At 40.7% G+C, this 12906-nt stretch overlaps 1 protein-coding gene and 1 long non-coding RNA gene across 3 annotated transcripts in view; both read right to left on the reverse strand.

The window, feature by feature from the left end:
• The window catches only part of PRKCZ (protein kinase C zeta), a 231008-nt gene that overhangs the window by 53731 nt on the left and 164371 nt on the right, over window positions 1-12906 (reverse strand). The gene's annotated exons all lie outside the window — the stretch shown is intronic.
• On the reverse strand, window positions 4651-8100 carry LOC141564249 (uncharacterized). The gene is made up of 2 exons (XR_012488600.1): window positions 6876-8100; window positions 4651-5317 (listed from the first exon to the last, which is right to left on the reverse strand). It is a non-coding gene; the product is annotated as an uncharacterized LOC141564249 (long non-coding RNA).

The raw sequence follows: 12906 nt of genomic DNA on the forward strand, positions 1-12906 counted from the left end.
ATAAACATTTTTAAGTATTGACCAGCTAAAGACTAAGGATACAAAGAAAGGTAAAAATGGTTCCTGCCCTCAAGGAGATGACAGTCTAATGGAGGAGACAAGGTGCAAACAACGAGATACAAACAAGACAGATACAGGATGAGAAGGAAGCAGGTCTGTAAAAGTTTCCTCTACAAGGTAGGGCTTTAGCTGGGACTTGAAGGAAGCTGGGGAAGTGAGAGACAAAGCTAAGACAGAGATAATTCCAGAAGTAGACCTCCATATTAGAGAGGTGTCTAGGCCAGATATCCATCTTTGCCCTTTCCAACTGTGCTTGCAAAGCTCGCTTTCCATATCAACCTAGGTAGGGATGACTTCCACCATCACCCTCTTTTCAGCTTCCTTTAGTGTATTATTTTTTTAACTGAAGGCAAGAAATGTCTTTAGTATCTCCAGCATAATGTTTTGCAAACAGTAAGTGCTTAATAAGTGCACCTTGCCTTGAGATTCCAATTCTGAATCCTTAATGTCTTTAAATTGGAGAGAGAAAGAGAGAGAGTGAGCGAGCAGGGGTTGGGTTTTTGCTTTGTTTTGATTTTTACATTTTTAAAAAGTATCTTTAACGCTTGGCTCAATACCTGGCACATAGTAGGTGCTCTCTTAATATTTGCTGACTTAAGTGATAACAGAAGACAGCTGAAAATAAGAGCTATGCTCAGAATTAGAGGGAGGCCTGCAGCACGTTTGAAGCAATCATGGCAAGACATGAATACGATCAGTGGATACTGATGAGAAGACATAGCTAGCCTTCAATAAGTCTAGGGCAGAGGTGTCCACAAATCAAGGCATATATCCTCTGAATTAGTAGCAGCCAGCACTGACCCCAAAATGATTTAATTTGGTCCTCACAGCAATGTCTTCACAAATACCATTAGTATTACGGTGGCTCAGTGGATAGAAGTCAGGAGGACCTGAGTTCAAATTTGATCTTTTCACTTAAAACTTCCTGGCTGTGTGACTCTAGGCAAGTCATTTACCCCAATTGTCTCAGCAAACTAATAATTAATAATAATAATAATAATAATAAATAATTTAATTTAAATGTTATTGAAATCTTAAAAACAGAAGGTTGGAAACCAATCTCTTTCAGCTCCTGAAACATATCATGCAGAAAAGTGTAATTGTCTGAGAAGAAGGATCCCCAAGACCAGATTGAAAAATAGCCTGAATTCTAAGTGATCTTTATGGGCTAGCCTCATAGTGTCAAACCCTGGTGATTCTAAGGGAGTATGAGCCGAAAATCTCCAAAAACCTCCATTCAAACTAACCTTTAAGGATAACACTAACAACAGTAACCAATTATGATGTGCCAGGCACGGTGCTGAAAGCTTTGTATTTTATCTTGGCAACAGCCCTCGGAGAAAGATGCGATTCTAATGCTCATTGTATAGATGAGGAAACTGAGGAAAAAAGAAATTAAAAGGACTTTGTCCAAGGCCACACAAGTGGTAAGTACCAGAATCAAGTCCTTGGACTCCACAGCCAACTGCTTTAATGCTCTAACACATTATCTCTCCATCGCTACACGCACAGCCCTACTTCATCTAGATTCTTTAGCTAGTGGATTCTCAAGTGTTGAATATTGTGTTGAGTCACTCGAAGGTTGAATAGATGCTCAATCTGAATTGAGTTTCGATAAAAAGTAATTTGTTCAAAACCATTCATTCACTCATTCATCTCTTTATAAGCATAGTGAAGAAATGAACTTGAATAAAATACATCTCCTGCCATCATCATAGTAATTCATAATAACTAACGTTTACATAACACTGACAGGCGCTGCGGTAAGTATTTTATAAATATTATTTTATTGATCCTCATAGCAATCCTATGAGAAATATTATCCCCTGTGCCAATAAGGAAACTGAGGCAGAGCGATGAAGTGACTTGTCCAGAGTCACACAGGAAATACCTGAGTCTGCATTTGAACTTAGGTTTTCCTGACTCACAGGTCCAGTGCTCTATCCATTGGGTCACCAGTTTTCTAGTGTAATATAGAAATGACACTTCCATACAGATAGTTATTGTATACACTATTGCACCATAAATGCATTGAAAAGATGCAATACCAGGACTGAGGGGTAAAATGAGGTTTCAGAATCATGAAGTTTTCAGAGATGGCAACTACTGGTAAGGACTCATTCATTTGATAAACACAGGCAGGAAAATGGAAATTGGATTTAGACCAACATAAGGCAAGATCACAATAGCGAAGGGTGTCATAGTGCATAGAGTGCTGGGTTTGGAGTCGGGAAGATGTTTCTCCCCGAGTTCGAATCTGGCTTTGGACACTTCACCCTGTCTGCCTCAGTTTCCTCAATGTGTCTAAGAAGGAAAGGGCAAACCCACCGCAATATCTTGGCCAACAAAACCCCAAATGGGATCACGAAGAATCAGAAACGACTGAACAAAAACAATATATGAGTATATGAAAAAAGTCAGGAACGGTTCAGAGATGATTTGATGCAAAAGGCAGAGCTTAAACTTTAGATGAAATAAAGCTTCAAAAGGATCATGGGAACTTGGACATGACTGAAAATAATAACAAAAAAGAGCATGATTGAAGGGGAAAGAGAATAGAGTCCCTACTAGGGCCCAAGCCTGTAAAAGGAAGCTGAGCAGAAGGAAGAAAGAGGTGGAGACAGTGTGGTTCTGTGCATGTGGCCTCAGTTTCCCCTTCTGTAAAATGGAGTAAGGGAACAGGAAAGGGTAGGATAGACTCTGAGTTTTGTCCTACTATGGCCCACATCTGCCTTTTACTCAATGGGTTTCAGTCCTTTTGACGTTCTGGGCCTCATTGAAATGAAGTTTGATTGCTCTAGGATCCTACAAGAATATAACTTATTATTACAATCAATAATGCTCCAAGGTGGTACAGTGGATAAGGAGAAGGCCTTGGAGTTAAGAAAATCAGCATTCAAGTCCTATCCTGAGGAACTCTCTAAGATGAGAAGATGCTTCCATTGGCAGAGAGGAGCTCCCTGGACCATAGATCCAGTCCAAAAAATATTTTTCTGATGGATTAATGAGGTAAGATAATTAGAGTTCTGGAAGAACATCACTTGGCCAAAATACCAGCAGGCCAGAAAAAGCTGTTCTGCCAGGAAGCATTTAGGGAGCGTGGCCCAAGGATCACAATCGGTGCTGAAGAACAGCGGGGACTCACCAGGCCACCATGTTCTCGAGCCCGGCGGGGAATTAAAGACTTACCATAAAATCATAGAAGGAAGGACAGAACAGGGACATGAGTCATCAAGCCCAACACCCTTCATTTTAGAAATGAGAAATCAAGAACCACAATTCCCTTCACTCCAATCCAATAAACCCAAAGATCCCAACAATGAAGGTTGAGGACTTCCTTGTTAGCTGACAAAATTAGCTGGGAAGAAAAGAAGAAGGCAACAAAAATATGTTGGGGAAATTGGAAAGTAAAAACTGACAGAAATTAGAGTTAGATTATCTACCAGGATGAACTCCAAATGTATATATGACTTAGACATACAAGGTCAGATTAGAAGAACAAGAAAGAAATTTCCTTAAGCATCTACTACATGCTAAGTGTGGTGAAAATATTATTTCATTTGAACCTCACAATAACCCTAGGAGGTCAATGCTGTTAATGTCCCCATTTTACAATTGGGGAAACTGAGGCAGAGAGTGGTTAAACGATTTGCCTAGGATCACAAAGTCACTGAGATTAGATTTGAACACTTGATCTTACAGGTTAACTGCTGCATCCAGCAGCGTATCCACTAAACCAAGTAGGTGGGAAGAGTTCATGATGAGATGAAAAAGAGAGAAAAGATCATCTTGGATAAAGATGGAACAATTTTGATTCCATAATATTGTATATTTTTTTGCACAAATAAAAGTAGTGCAACTAAAAGCAGGAGGGAAATAGTTAACTTGGGAGGAAAAATTTGCAGTAAATTCTTCTGATAAAGGTCTCATTTCTAAGAACTGATCTAAATTTATAATAAAAACCATTCCCTAAATGATAAATGGTCAAAAGAGAGGCACAGGTAGTTTTAGAAAGAAATATAATGTTATAGTGACTTAAAGAGCAGTATTGGGGTGGGTATGATTTAGAAAATTTATAATATATGTACAAACACTTATAATATATATTTATATATATATATTATATATAATAAAATATAATATATATATAAATAATAATTATTATAATATATGTACAAACTAGCCAGCCACTTTATTTTAAGTCAGTTTTTAGATCTTTTTTTTTTTTTTTTTTTTTTTTGCATTTCAGCACATCGAATTACTATAAAAATATTACCTATACAGGAAAAAAGAGAAGCACAGGTCATTTTCTGAGGAAGAAATCTAAGTTATCAATAGAAAAAAAAAAAATTTTAAAGGCTCCATATAGAATAGAGTACTAGCCCTGAAGTCAGGAGGACCTGAGTTCAATTCTAGTCTCCAACACTTAAAACTTAATACAAAACTATGCGACCTTAAAATGTTATTGCCTTCCCCATACTAAGTTGCCTCATTTTCTAAAATAGGGGAGAATACTAGGAAAGCTTCCTTCATAAGCTTCTGGTATGACTTCAGGTCTTTAAAAAATCACAGATTTTGTATTGAAAGGGATTTCTTTTTCCTTTTTCTTAATTAACTCATTTGTTTATTTTAACACCCATTGCTTTATGAATCATTTTGGGAGAGAAAAATCAGAGCAAAAGGGAAAAACCATGGGAGAGATTAAAAAAACAATAAAAAAAAATAGAAAAAAGAAGTGATCCTAGCATGTGTTGATTTACATTCAGACTCCTTAGTTCTTTTTTCTGGATGCAGATAGATGGCTTTTTCAAGGGACTTAAAAATTCAACAGGATGAGGAACCTGAGTCACAGGTGAATCAGGTGACCTGTTACCAAAAGTGGATAGTAGCCAAATCTTCCTGAATCCAAATCCAGGTCCCTAATGACTAAACCATAAAGCTCCATAATTATCATCATGAATAAGAACTGAATACCTACTATGTGCCAAGCTCTGTACACAAGGACCTACGTTATATTGGATACCAACACTTTATGGAGCGCTTCTATTACAACAGTACTCCCAGATCAGGAAGATTTTCTGTATCTCTGTGCTGAGAATAAATATAACAAGCTACTTGCTATTCCCTGAACTCACCCCATAGAACAGTCCCTCCTACTACCTCCTAATGGGTTTGATAGAATACATGTATAGGGGCAGCTGGGTGATGCAGTGGATAGAGCACCAAGCCCTGAAGTCAGGAAGACCCGAGTTCAAATCTGACCTCAGACACTTAACACTTCCTGGCTGTGTGACCCTGGGCAAGTCACTTAACCCCAACTGTCTCAGCAAAAAATAAATACATGCATGTATATCCATATGTATAGATTCTTTTGTGTATGTGTCTGTGTGTATTGGAACATAAGCACCTTGCAGGGATGATTCTAGTCTTAGATTTCCTAGCATAACATAAGTATTAAAAGAAATGTTTGTTGACTAATTTAAAAGTCAATGAAGGTTGCACTTTACAAAGCTTCCTCAGTGTATAATTTGAATTTACAAGATTCATGTGATCATTTTTTCCCAGTATAAAAACATTTTTCCCCAGAGCTTTCCTTTTAAAAAGCAAGCTACCTTCACACAGATTAGAAGGGCTTTTTGTGTCTCTTTAGATCAACAAATTTTGAAGGAGAAAAAAAAAAAGCCAAGCTGTTTACAATTTGTCAGCATTAGCATTTAAAGGGTAAGGAAAAAAAGGACCACAAGTGCTCAGGAAGATTTCTTAAGATACTTCTCCCCAAGGACACCAAAAAATAGCTGTGACTTTAAAAAAATTTTAAGTTTAAAACACAACAAAACACTAGGCTATTTTTCTGCTGCCCCTAAAAAGCCTCCAAGTTACTCAAACAGGAAGAGCCCTCAAAACATATTTCTATCCCAATTCTAGGCACTTTTAGAAGCAGAAAGAGCAGAAAAATTGACAAAGCTGACCTTTCTGAATTCAAGTTTAAACAATAGGGGCTTCAGGCTCCACTTCCTGCCTGGGTGACCATAGGCAAGTCATTAATACTCTGTCTTTGAACCTTATTTTCACCAGAACACAGCCAGCTCCTTGGTGAGAGGGCTTACCTCATTTCAATATTTCTGTATTTCTAGCAGGAAGCACAATTGCCTGGCACACAGTAGGTGCTTAATAAAGTACAGAGAAGCTTGGAGATGATAAAGTGCTGGATGAGTTAGAAAGACTCATCATCTGACCTTAGAAACTTACTCATCTAACCCTGTTTGCCTCAGTTTCCTAATCTGTAAAATGGACTGTAATACCATATCTTGTACCTCACATGTAGGACCGGTGGTACTCTTATCACTGTAAAGGGTTGCCTCTTCAGAATAGAACATTTCCTATCTCCAAGTCATTGCACGTTTACATGTCCCTTATGCCTAAACTGCTTTCCGTATTAGAATCCTGACTTCCATGCAAAACTCAGCTGCCTTCTCCCAAAGCCCCCAACATAGCCCTGCACTTGTTAGTGCCTCATTATTTAATGTACATTACACCAGGTTCCTCCACAGGATGCAAGGTTGTTATGGGCAAAAATTGCTTTATTTGTGTCTCAGTACTTTTTTTTTTCTCCTGAGGCAATTTGGGTTAAGTGCTTTGCCATTTTAGTTCATTTTTTTTCCCCCTTGAATCAATTGGGGTTAAGTGACTTGCCTAGGGTCACACAGCCAGGAAGTATTAAGTGTCTGAAGCTAGATTTGAACTCAGGTCGTCCTGACTTCAGGGCTGGTGCTCTATCCTGCCCTGTATCTCAGTAGTCTCAAGAGCTAACATACATTAGGTGATTAATAGAGGCATGCAGATGGACCCTTCCCTGGGATCACTTCATCGAAGGGCAGTCTTGAGAATTTCAGATACCGTCTGCTTTCTGGACAAGCCCGTGTGGGACCAGTCAAGTGGAAAAGTCCTTTTTTTCGTTACCAGAGCCAGGTAAGGAACCACGGGAGCATGAAGACAAAGCGAGGTCCTAGAGAATAAGGACTCCAAATGAGGAACCAGAATCGTCAGAGGAGCATCCCAGTCTCATCCCCCGAGAGCTGCTCCTCCCCCCCCCCCCACACGCCTGCCAAGAAACCTCACGGGGTCACTTGACTGCTCAGGCGCTAACCCTAACCCCCACTGGAATGGAAGAAAGCTACGTCAGGGCCGTGGAAATGTGGGGGAAAGAGCTCACTCTCAGCTGGGGGAAATTCAGGGCAGACTTCATGGATGAGCAGCTCCTCAGTTGGGCCTCCAGAAAAAGAAAGGACAATAGGTGGGGATGGTTTTTTTAAAACCTCAGAAAAATAGGAGGTACAAGAGGTGTTCATAGCACAGTTAGAGAAATCAGGCAGACTGATAATCAATTCATAATCTCTATTCTCTCACCCAGGAACCTTCCTCTGCACACCTGTCAAGCAGATTTCCCTAAGCAGCAGGCCACTGTGTGCAGGACCCAACCCTCCAGGTTCTTGGACAAAGTGTTTCTGTGTGGCCTTTTAAGACTCTCACAGGCTAGCTCCATCCTTTTCAAGAGGAGGTGGGCAATTGGGGTTAAATGAATTGCCCAAGATCACACTGACTTGATTTGAATTCAAGTCATCCTGATTCTTGGGCTGGTGCTCTCTCCACTGGACCACCTAGCTAATCCCAAGCCCTTTTTAGTTTTTTTTTTTTTTTTTTTTTTATTATATTTTTTATAACATTATCCCTTGTATTCATTTTTCCAAATTATCCTCCCCCTCCTTCTACTCCCTCCCCCCGATGACAGGCAATCTCATACATTTTACATGTGTTACAATATAACCTAGATACAATATATGTGTGTAAATCCAATTTTCTTGCCCAACCCTTTTTTAAAATAATAATTACTTTTATAATGTATTATACTCTCTTTTCTAACACACTTCTCATACCTCTCCCAGTCTACTTATGTTCTCCACATATGAAGTTCTACTAGTTGCTCCTATCCATTTGCCCCCCCTTAGCTCAAACTCCTCCTATGACCCCCCAACCTGGACTGCACTTACTCAATACTTTTAGAAACCCTAGTCTCAGCACAATCCTTCCTCCGGGAAGCCACAGGCACCGGGAAGATGGGAGTTCAAATTCAAAATCAAACATTTACAGCACTGTGACCCTGGGCAAGTAACTTCATCTCTGTATTCCTCAATTTCCTAAATTATGAGTAGAGATATAACAGCATCTGTCTTCTAGGGTGGCTGTGAGAATATGATGAGATCATATTTGTAAAGCACTTTGCAAAATAGCTCGAACATAGTAAGTGTTTAATAAATTTCCCTCCCCCTCCCTCTCTCTGTGTGTGTCTCTATGTTTCTCTCTGTGTTCGTGTTCTCTCTCTCTCTCTCTCTGTCTCTCTCTCTCCTCCCCCCCCCACTCTCTCTCTCTGTCTCTCTCTCTCTCTCTGTCTCTCTCTCTCTCTCTCTCTCTCTCTCTCTCTCTCTCTCTCTCTCTCTGTCTCTCTCTCTCTCTTGTCTGGCTCTCTCTCTCCTCCCCCCCCCACTCTCTCTCTCTGTCTCTCTCTCTGTCTCTCTGTCTCTCTCTCTCTCTCTCTCTCTCTCTCTCTCTCTCTCTCTCTCTCTCTCTCTCTCCTCCCCCCCCCCCTCTCTCTCTCTCTCTCATTTCCTTCTCTCTGATTTCCACCCCAGTTGAATGTAAGCTCCTTGACGACAGGGATTTCTTTGCTCCCTTTTGCCTTTGAACAAGCACAGAGCCTCATACAGTACAGACTGGTCCCCGTTTGAGGAAGGAATGAGATCACTTGTCCAGAAAACTAAACTTAAGAGACATAGCAAAATAGACCCCTCCCCCCCCAAAAAAAAACCAAAACAAAAAAATGTGTATTCTATGTACAAGTTACTGAAGGACCCATGGCTAAGCGCCTTCCCACCAGGCACATCTAGAACTTGTCACTGGTCAGTGTCTAAACGCTAAGTGATCTGCCTCATGAGGTAATGAGTTACCTGTCACTGAAGGCTCTGAAAAGTAACCAAATAACCTTCCCTTGGGACAATCCCCATGCTGGCAGGGAGGTGGCTATTTGATTGCAAAGGCCCTTTCAACTTGATGGCGAGTCTTTGTTCCTATATGGGCACCACTGCTTTATTTATAAGCCACTTATGCAGACATTAAGAACTATTTTTATTAACTGAAAAAAAAAAAAGTGTTTTTTCTCTGACTTTGATAATTGACAGAAAAATGGCTTTCTGTGAGGTCTTACAAAACAATTCACCTTTAAAATAGCATTAAGTTAAATGTCAGCCCTGAGAAACAAATGCAAACAAATCCCACTGCCATTATTCAGTTATTAGCCCACAGTAATCTACAGAGGGCTGGAAAGAACCTTTTCCTCCATATCACAGAGGGGGAAATTGAGGCTGAAGGTGTGTACAATCTCGCCTTGATTCCATTCCGCCCGTCGGATTCAGAAATGACAAGGGGGCACAGAGGAGTAAAGGAAAAAGTGAGAATGGATGTGGGTGAAGAATGACTAAGCTTCAATTCTCATTTCCATAGAGCCTGGGAAGCTTTCCCGAAGTAGGGCACTTGCCGACAAGTCTTCAAATTGGAAAATGAGACTGAAGATTTCAGATTTTGTTCCATCATCCCCAACTGTTGCCTATTGGCAAATACCAGGCCCTTCCTTCAGGCTGTTGATGGCCCCACGGTAACATGGAGACAACTAGGTCCAAGATTGGCCAGAACCTTGTGGAACACAACATTCTAGCTGGTTTCATTTAAATACAGATGAGGGCAGAGGCACTGGATTTCTGATTTCATTACAGCACATTCCATGGTGTGAAAACACCCCCAGGGACTCACCTCAACCACTCAACTGGCAAAGTCTTAAATGCTTCAATTATCAATATCTCATGATCACAAACCAGTTGAAATTATATTCCTTACTCTACAGCTCAAGAAACTTAGCTCTAGGATAAACCAATCTTTTTCTCTTTGGCTTTTAATCCTCCTCTATTTTTTTTTTTAATCAGAATAGATTTCCCCACAATACAGTTTTAGTTACTTCCTTTTTGTTGCTTATTCATTTTTTATTTTGTTTTTGACAAAGATGCTGCAGTGGTTTGCTATTTTCTTTTCTGTCGAATTTTATTATGGAGAATTTAAACCAAAGAGGGTTAAGTGACCGGCCCAGGAAGCCCGATTTGAACTCAGGTCTTCCTGACTCAAAAACCAGCGCTATCCACTACTCTACCTAGTACTCTACTTATTTCCCAAATGATATTCTATCGAGGAATGCTATCCCTCAACACATCATCGTCTTGTAATTCCTAGAGCTCCTGCAGCTAAAGGTTCTCCTCTTTTAATCCCCTCACAGTTGCAGTTAGGGACTAGTCTGAAACTTATTTATTAGACTGGAAGGACCTTGGGGACAAGACATCTTTTCCATTTTTTTTTTATGCCTAGCATACAGTAGGGACTTAATAAATGCTTATTGATGAATTGTGCAAATATTCATCTCCTCATCCTCCCTCTCTCTCCAACATAGTAGGAGTCCTTTAAAGGGGAGTCTTTTATCTTTGTACAGCCATGCCCCACACATTGGTGGAAGAGCTGCCAAATAAGGAAACACAGCTCTGAAAACTGGCCATCCTTACAAAGCGGCCTGAGAGAGGTATCACTTTACCTAGAATCCCACAGGCAGGACCATTCAGAGGTGAGATTGGAGAGATCTGCTCTCTATTTATTCACCTTGCTATTCTACCTCTCCTTGTTCCCGATAAGTTGTCCGTGGGATTTTTTTGGACCTGTGACATCATTGGTCCAGGAAACTCCCAGAGAAGAAATTCCCTCTCTCATTACAAGCATCCTCCCTGCAGTTCTTTCTAAATTCCAGGCCAGTCCTAGAGAGACATGGTACTTCTTGCCTGCTTCATAATAGGACCTGAATAAATGCTTTCTGCATTGGCTTGAATCGCTTCCAGTCCTTAAACATAGCAAGCATTTAATAAATGTCTGAGCAGCCGAGAATAAAGCTTATGCTTGAGACCGACCATCCAGGAGCAGGAAACCTGCCTCCAAGCTGGGGAAGGAGGGGAGGGAGAGAGGGCTACAGGCAAGAGTCTCAAAACCTTACATTAAAAAAACTAAAAAAATAAAAAAATTTTCCAGGGCATCATCTGACTTCCCAAAGGCTATGATTTTAAAATGGGAACTGGAGAGACCTAACCCAGCCCCTGCCTATTCATGGAAAAATTAAAGAGTACATTTACATTTCAAAGAAGTCTCTGGGACACCAAACCCAGTCAAACTTAGCAAATAGACCCAGAGGAGAAAGACTAGATTCTCCAGGAAAAAAAATAAATAAATAAAGATTAACATAAACAGCTTCAGCATAACAGGGGAGAAACAAGAAAGCAGCTCTCTAGACTTCTGCCAGAAGAAATCTCTTATTAAAATAAGGATTTCAGCTGGGAGGTGAGAGAAGGAAAATGATTAGTCTCACACCTCAGACTCCTGACTGCTTGGGCCCATGAATCCCAGACTCTTTCCTCTCCATCTGCATTGTGAAGAATTGAAAAAGTCATATTTCTAAACAAGTCTCTCCCACACTCAAGCACCCTCAGGAGCTCACTAGTGCCTCTGTTATAAAATTCAATATAAAATATTATGTGTGGGTGTGGGTATATATATGATACAAAAGACTCAGTTGGGTATTTAGGGCTTTTTAGAATCTGGTTTCATTTTATGGTCTTAGTTCCCATATGTACTTTTCTTTTACTCTATGTTCCAGCCAAATCATTTCCTGAATTCGACGCTTAATCTCCAGCTTCTGTGCACTTACTCGGACAAGTTGTTCCCTGGGCTTGGAAGGCACTCCCCTCAGAATTTCCCCCTTCCCCCAAGCCTTAATGCTATAGGATTTTTTCCTTAAAGAAGCCCATGATTCTCCAAGCCAATGGCTGAGCAATCAATCCAGGAAAAGCAAATCTAACAAAATGGGGCTGCTTTTCAGATCATTACAAGAAATTGGGGGGAGGGGGGGGGAGAGAGACAGCTCATTGAGTCTTCAGTGATGATGAAGATGGAGAATGACCCAGAATGTGAGAATTCATGTCATTTGTAATGGAGCATTCCCTCCGAGCTCAGGCTGATCTTTGTGGCCAAAGGTTATCTTCTTAATCTCGATAATTCAAGGACCACACCATGCTGGATGGTTATAAATTGTGAATCAGAGATTGCCACAGTCTTTGGGACCAAAGATCCCTAGTGAGCCTCAGTAAGCCATCATGGCAGGTATCCAAGGCCAGCTTTGGAAGACATCAGCCAAGATATGCAGGGAGCATACTAGTGAGGACATAGTAGGAGCTTAATATGTTTTTTTAAATTGGATTATTAACAAGCATACTTGGGGGTGGGGAAAATGGGTCTAACAAATAGTGACAGGAAAGGCCAAAAGATAGATTGTGAGAGCGTCTGTGGTACCAGACATTGGGCAGAAATTAGGAAAGTCAGGTACCATCAATAATTCAGAGAGCAGACTCTCAGTGAACCATGTGGACTAGACGGGGGTGTGCCAGGTGGCGGATGTGTTGGAAGCCAGAAGGTCCACATGTCTGGACAGAAGGAGCTCACTTTGCTCTGGGAAAAGGTCATGAAACTGTCTCCCCAGATAAGCAGAGACAGCAGAAATCACCATGCCCACAATGACCCAAGGAAACCATGACCATTTCCCCTAAAGCAGAGTCTTTAACCTTTCCTGAACCTGGGATGAAGCTGGTGACAATCAGGGGAAGGCTACGGACCCTTTCTCAGGAGGATTTCTCTCTTAAGGAAGAGAGGGACAAA

Source organism: Sminthopsis crassicaudata, chromosome 3, assembly GCF_048593235.1.
Source record: "Sminthopsis crassicaudata isolate SCR6 chromosome 3, ASM4859323v1, whole genome shotgun sequence".
In the NCBI taxonomy this organism is placed as follows: Eukaryota; Metazoa; Chordata; class Mammalia; order Dasyuromorphia; family Dasyuridae; genus Sminthopsis; species Sminthopsis crassicaudata.